Below are 6,299 nucleotides of genomic sequence, written 5' to 3'. Positions count from 1 at the left end.
GGTGTAGAAAAAAGGGAAAGGACTGATTCTCACTTCAGTGCCACTGAACAGTATGACAAATGGCCTAGAGCTTATGCAAAAAGCTTGCCCTGGCTGACCAATCTTTCAATTTTCCTTGATGTAGGTATAGCTGTTCTCATCCCTCCTGTTTCTCACCGTGTGGACTGTGGAAGAAGCTAAACAAGTTGTGGTCACTTAAGATGCGTGAGAAACCCGCTCCAGGGATAGCAGCAACACCAAGCCTCCCAGTCCGTGTTTGCAGCCAGGTCTTTGCAAACAAGACTTACCACTGAGATCCATCTGCCTAGCTTTGTGAGTATTTTCTTGCCTACAAGAGCATCCAAGTTAGAACTTGATGCTGTTGCAGAGAGTTTCAAGTGACACTACAACTAAATCTTAAAGCAAGTCACCCAGCACAAGTTTGTACATCAAATTCACCTGTTGGCACATCAGTCACAAGTCTAATTTTCTTGTTGTTCCTCCATAAATACTCAGACATATAAGCCTGTAAGCAGGTGTCAGCCTAAGGCATATTTACACTTGAGTATGTAGCAGCCAAGGCTTTACACTGAATAGTTCAACAGTAGGGAATTTGTTCTGTTGCAGGCACTGGAGTTGTCATCTGCCTGAAGCCAGCCAGCTCCAGAAATCCCTTAAGAGTCACAAGACTTAAGTAGAATCAATTCTTTACAAAAGCATGGAAATTCCAGTGCAAACCTGGATCACTCTGTTGGAAGAGATGAAGGAGTTGCAGATTTAAAACGTTGGTAGGGATACTGGCTGGTTGGAAAGAGGATTTATCCACACACAACCTGCCTACATCAGACGCCACCAATGTGTGAAACAGCTCAGTAACAGCAGCCCCAGAACTTTTAGAGCTGTGCTGAATGAGATGCAGAGTGGCTGATGCAGGCAGGTGGCATTTAGAAGGGTCTTTGAGTCACAGCCTTCAGCATTTGTGCCTGCTGCTCACACAGCACCACATTTTAACAGAAACTTGTCAGTGCATCTGTTTCTATTTGGGATGGATTCTACTATCATGAATGTACCTTATTTACAGTAGATCTTATTGAAAAGCACGCAACATAGTAATATTGAGGTTTGATGAGTTTCCAATCTGACTTTGCAGCACTCACAACCTAAAACCTCAAAGCCTTAAAACCTGAGAATGCAGGAAAGTACACAATGGGTGGGTGTGATGGTTTGGGAGTTACCCACCCCCACTCTTATGAAATCACCCAGACCAGGCTCAGCTGGCTGGAGGTTAAGGCATGAAGCTCTATATTCACAGCTTAGCACAATATACAAGCAGGTATTTACAATATATACAGCTATATGCAGAAATATACAAGTTAGAGGAAATACAGAAGCACAACAGCCCTCCCAGAAACCAGAGTCCCAACAATCCTTCCACCTTCTTTCAACTTCTCTACTTTATCCCAGAGTTTGCCTTACATGCAAGGTGATCTTGGAGGGTTGGTAAGGGGGACTAGAAGCAGAATTAGTTGGATTACACAGCACAAGCCCAAGGGAGAAAATACAGACACCAACTCTGACAGATAGAGACTCTCTCACACTGTCTTATCGATGTTTGTGTTCTTGCTTTTATACAGCTCATCAAGCCTATGAGTGGAGTAGGCATCACCTCTGTTTCATTTTCACAGCCTAGAATCTATTTTTTTGTCCATTAAAATGTCCTAATAGACCTCAAACCAGCACAGGGGGTGAAGGACAAATTACTTTGGGGAAGGACTAAAAACCTTGCTATCAGTTATTAGCCATCAGCAGCTTTTCCAGCCAAAGCAAATGTAGTCAACTCCGTGTAAACAAGACCCTTGGCTCTTTGCAGCCTTGAGCTACACAGCCTTAACTCCTCACAGCTGTCTCCATGGTATCACAGACCTCCCTATCACCTTCCAACTGCTTCTGTGACACCACCCTCACTGCTATTTCCTGGCTGCAGGGCATTTCAGCTCCTTAAAAGGACCAAGGCAGACAGACATTTATCAACACCTCCCAGCGTTTTCCCCTGTAGATAGAGGTAAGATTGTTTTGTGCAACCTTTGTCTCACTGCCAGTCTTGTTTACTTTCTTTCTCAGAGGAAAATGATTCTTCCTTCATCCTTAGCATCCAGGGTGTCTTAGAGCTGTGGTTTCTCATGCAACACAGTATATAGTCCAGCTGAAGATGACTGGAAGTCTGTTTTGTGGAAGTTTAACTGGTGTGACCTTCTCTCAGCCAGGATTTATGGAAAGGGGCAATGGCCTTCTCTCATCCTCACCATATCAGGCTACTGGAGCAGCAGGGGATGCTTTCACGGGGGTTTGTTTGGGGTTTCATTTGTTTGGGGTTTGATGGGGGGGGGGGCGGGGGAGGCTGGAGTGTTTTTTTCTCCTTAGCCAGGTGATGGTCAGGGAGCAATAAAGCAGAAAACATAAATGAGGGATTTGCCATTCAAGTTATGGCTGAAAAAAAATTGCTTTTCCAAACAGAAGAATTGCAACAAACTGAAAGAGGAGAACAAGGAAGAGAACGAAATAAACAACAGGAATTGAAATGAAAGCTAGAAAAGAAAGCAAAAGTAACAGCACCAAGTTAACAGAAAATGCCTGATGAAAAGGCAGGACCAAGAATCCACAAAGCAAGGCAGAAATGAAGATATTTAAAGGAATTCATTGATGGGCAAAGAAAAGTAAGAGAACAAGAGGACCACCAGTGATACTCCTAGTGCAGCAATAAAGCAGCACAGTGCAGCTCCCTGAACACAAGCAGTTGCCTCCCTTTACCCACAGCTGCCTCTCCTGGTTTTGAACAGCCTCACGCTTCCCTTCGTCTGCCAAGCCAGCAGAAAGAGAAGAATAAAACTCAAGACTGCCACAAGAAAGGTCACAATAGCACATCACCTAAAGAGCTACAGCACCTATCAGAGTTACTGGTGTGATCAGATGAAACCAAGCTGCTGTCGTAGGTTAAGTGAGAACGAACACGCAGCATAGTCAGCTGCGGCCAATTAAGCTGGTGCGCAGCATTCCACCACCAGCGACCATCCCCCCACAGGTGCGTGGTTGAGCAGCAGCAGCTCCAGGCTCTGAGTGGGGAAGTTTCACCCACATCCTCCATACTTATCCCCGATTTGTAAGGCTTGACAGTAATTATAAAACTTGACACAACTCTGTGAGAGTTCTGGGAAGGTCTTGGCAGTGCTGCAAGGCAGACACCAGCCCTGGCTAGGCAGGCATTGATTCTGGAGAAAGAGCATGTGTGCCACTACTAAAGCCTGCGTCTTTCTTAATGTGTGAGTTGGTGTCTCAGTAGCAAGAAGAAAAGGTAAATGTACAAGAAAGGTAAGCACAAGAGAGAGAAATCTTGCCCGAGTAACAGAGCCTGGTTCGTTTAGCAGCTGAAAGAAACTCCACTGCGAGCCTGCCTAAGAGACAACTCGCCTTCTTAAGGAGCACCCTTACCTAAATCCTCCCGAATTTGTTACTAAACACTTGCTACTACTCCCCACAAGTCATAGTAAAAATCAGGGCTGAGAGCAACTTTAACAGTTCAGCTAGGTACAAAAACGCAGGCAGCTCACTAGCCTTCCACAGAGATTCAGATTATTCTGCTGTCTAAATGAGCACATTCTGGCAACTCTGCCTCAGCCCTCTTCACGTAAAGGTCAGCATTTAGTGTCAGTAACCCACCCTGAAAAGCAACAGACAAACCTGAGATGATCTCCGATGAAACGCAGGCCAAATTTCCAGGCAGAAGGGTCACTGCAGCCGCTCTGGAAACCATCTTACTGCCGGGGCAGAGGGAGACGATGTGGAGAAAAAGCCCTCCTCGTGCCTCAGCCGCTCCCTTTTGTAATCTCCATTATGGCTTTCAGGTGTGCGGGTCCCGTGCTGAAGGAACAGCTTTGAGCCCTCCATTAGCTAGGACACACCTGTTAACAATCCTGACCCCTTGTCTCCAAACAAACATGTTTGAACTCCTTCTGAACTCTTCTATTTTGCAAAACTAAAGAACTGACACTTAGTAGCTCTGCTTCTGCTCTGCATGTACACTCTGCTACCTGGCTGCTAACCCTCTCCCTGTCTTGAGCTCATACTTGTTTAAATAAAGCAATTTAAATAGAAATGAGTTTTCAACAGATGTAAGCATTTCATTAGAATTATCTGTTGCCATTTTCAAAGCACATAAAAAGTAACTGACAACAGAAAAGTCTCTAAAGCCTATTTTATAGAGGGAAAAAGAAATAAAACACGGTCTGGTGGGAGATAACTTAAAACTTTTCCTTCTTTCCACCCTGTCCTTTTTATTCTCAGCTTTAGCTTTGATATGTCAGTGTAATAATATTTTTGTGTAATGCTACTCTGAGAGGGGAGTGCCTTAAGAACCAAAATTTTAAAGAGATGGATGTGGTGTCCTACAGGAGCATCAACAACTGCAACCGAGCTGAAAGGTGAGGGCAGGCTGATGGCACACAGAGGCTCTCACTGGTGTAAAGAGAAAGATCAGGAGCTCTTCTAGAGGCCTTTGGTTTGGGGAAACAGGCTTGTTCTTCAGGATGAGAAAATGATAGGCCAAAGCAGCTGCCAGCCAGTATAGGCTAGCTAAAATAAACACATCTCTACAGTTGTACTGCCTATGTGAAAGACAGTAATGCAGCATATATTTTGCTTTACAGCTTTGTGTTCTTGCCATGGAGGAAATCATGGTGGAAACCATCCTGGCCCCTTGGGAAATACTCCTGGTCATTTTTGCTACAGTGCTAGTAATGAGTTTTCTCATGTTTCTGCCCCCTGCTGCCTTGGTGAGCTGGAGGATGAAGCGTGAACCACAAATCTCACTGCATGGCTCAGTGTGAAGCAGCCCTGGCACAGCTGTAGCACCACTTATCTTTTCAAAGGGTGATTCAGAATGACAGTGTGGCTAAGGAGCACTCTTACTGCCTAGGATCTGTGCAAAAGCAATGGGTTTCCCAGCCTATTGCTGCAAAGTTCCTGTGGAAAGAGCATGTGTATAATTTTGTCTTCATGTACTACAGTTCTCAGGACGTTGCCCTCCATATTTTTGTCTATGCTGTAATTACTATTGTTGGCTTAGTTGGTAGGCAGACTTCTTCTCCTGCATTAAAATGGCCTGAAAGCAAGACTGAAAGAGAAGCAATCATAACACAGCATTGTATTCCCTTAGCTAAAGTCAGAAAGTCTCCATTTAGAGACTGTAAAAATCAGCAAAGCCCTTAGATGAGATGAGTGACAGTTATGCAGGTTGACATAGGTGGCATTAGTGGTTTAGTCTGGTTGTAAAGTGAAAAGCCAACAACAAAACCCAACCAAGGAAATGAAAAAAAAAACACCACACAAACAAACAAAAAACAAAACCCAAGCCAAAACAGAGAATGGTGCAACGATTAAGAAGGCCAATGGGATCCTGGGGTGTATCAGGAGGAGTGTGTCCAGCAGATCAAGGGAGGTTCTCTTCCCCCTCTACTTTGCCCTGCTGAGATCTTATCTTGAATACTGTGTTCAGTTTTGGGCTCCCCAGTTGCAGAGGGACAGGGATCTGCTGGAGAGGGTCCAGTGGAGGGCTAGGAGGATGATGAGGGGACAGGAGGGTATGGCTTATGGGGAGAGGCTGAGGGACCTGGAGCTGTTTAGTCTGGAGAAAAGAAGACTTAGAGGGGATTTGATAAATGTTTCTAAGTATCTGAAGGCTGCCAGAAGGAGGGGGACAGGCTCTGCTCACTGCTCCCTGGGATAGGACAAGGAGCAATGGGTGTAAGTTGCAGCAGAAGAGGTTCTGGGTGTAAGGGTCACCGAGCACTGGCACAGGCTCCCCAGGGAGGTTGTGGAGTCTTCTTCTCTGGAGACTTTCAAGGCCTGTCTGGATGTGTTCCTCTGTGATCTGTGTCAGGATTGTCCTGCTCTGGCAGGGGGGTTGGACTCGATGCTCTCCTTGGGTCCCTTCCAACCCCTAACATCCTATGATCCTGGGAGCTTGTGTTTCTTTGTACTCATCTGAAAACTCACTGCCTTAAACAGGGTTTTGTTTCCTTCCTTCTATATGTCTTTTTCTCCTTTTGGAAATCTCATTTGCCAGCCCTCCCCCTCTCAGAGTTAGAGCAGGAGCACGAGATATGACCTGATGCTCAGCCATGCCTGACCAGACACCAGCACAAAGTTAATGCAGACATATGGCAACTATTTGCCTGACTTACATTATGCAGATATACTTTGGGAAATAATGTGATTAAGTTTGCATTACTTTTTATTGTATCACACAATTTTAGTGGTTCAACTTC

The 6,299-nt window shown here is 45.1% G+C and overlaps 1 long non-coding RNA gene across 1 annotated transcript; it reads left to right on the top strand.

The window, feature by feature from the left end:
• Nucleotides 1-1,842: 1,842 nt before the first annotated feature.
• LOC135176357 (uncharacterized) lies at nucleotides 1,843-5,325 on the top strand. The gene is made up of 3 exons (XR_010302613.1): nucleotides 1,843-2,041; nucleotides 2,494-4,454; nucleotides 4,680-5,325. It is a non-coding gene; the product is annotated as an uncharacterized LOC135176357 (long non-coding RNA).
• Nucleotides 5,326-6,299: the final 974 nt, after the last annotated feature.

The sequence above is a fragment of the Pogoniulus pusillus genome, chromosome 6, assembly GCF_015220805.1.
Source record: "Pogoniulus pusillus isolate bPogPus1 chromosome 6, bPogPus1.pri, whole genome shotgun sequence".
Lineage (NCBI taxonomy): Eukaryota > Metazoa > Chordata > Aves > Piciformes > Lybiidae > Pogoniulus > Pogoniulus pusillus.
The sequence above is the reverse complement of the archived record's forward strand: the minus strand, read 5'-3'. Positions and strand labels throughout refer to the sequence as shown.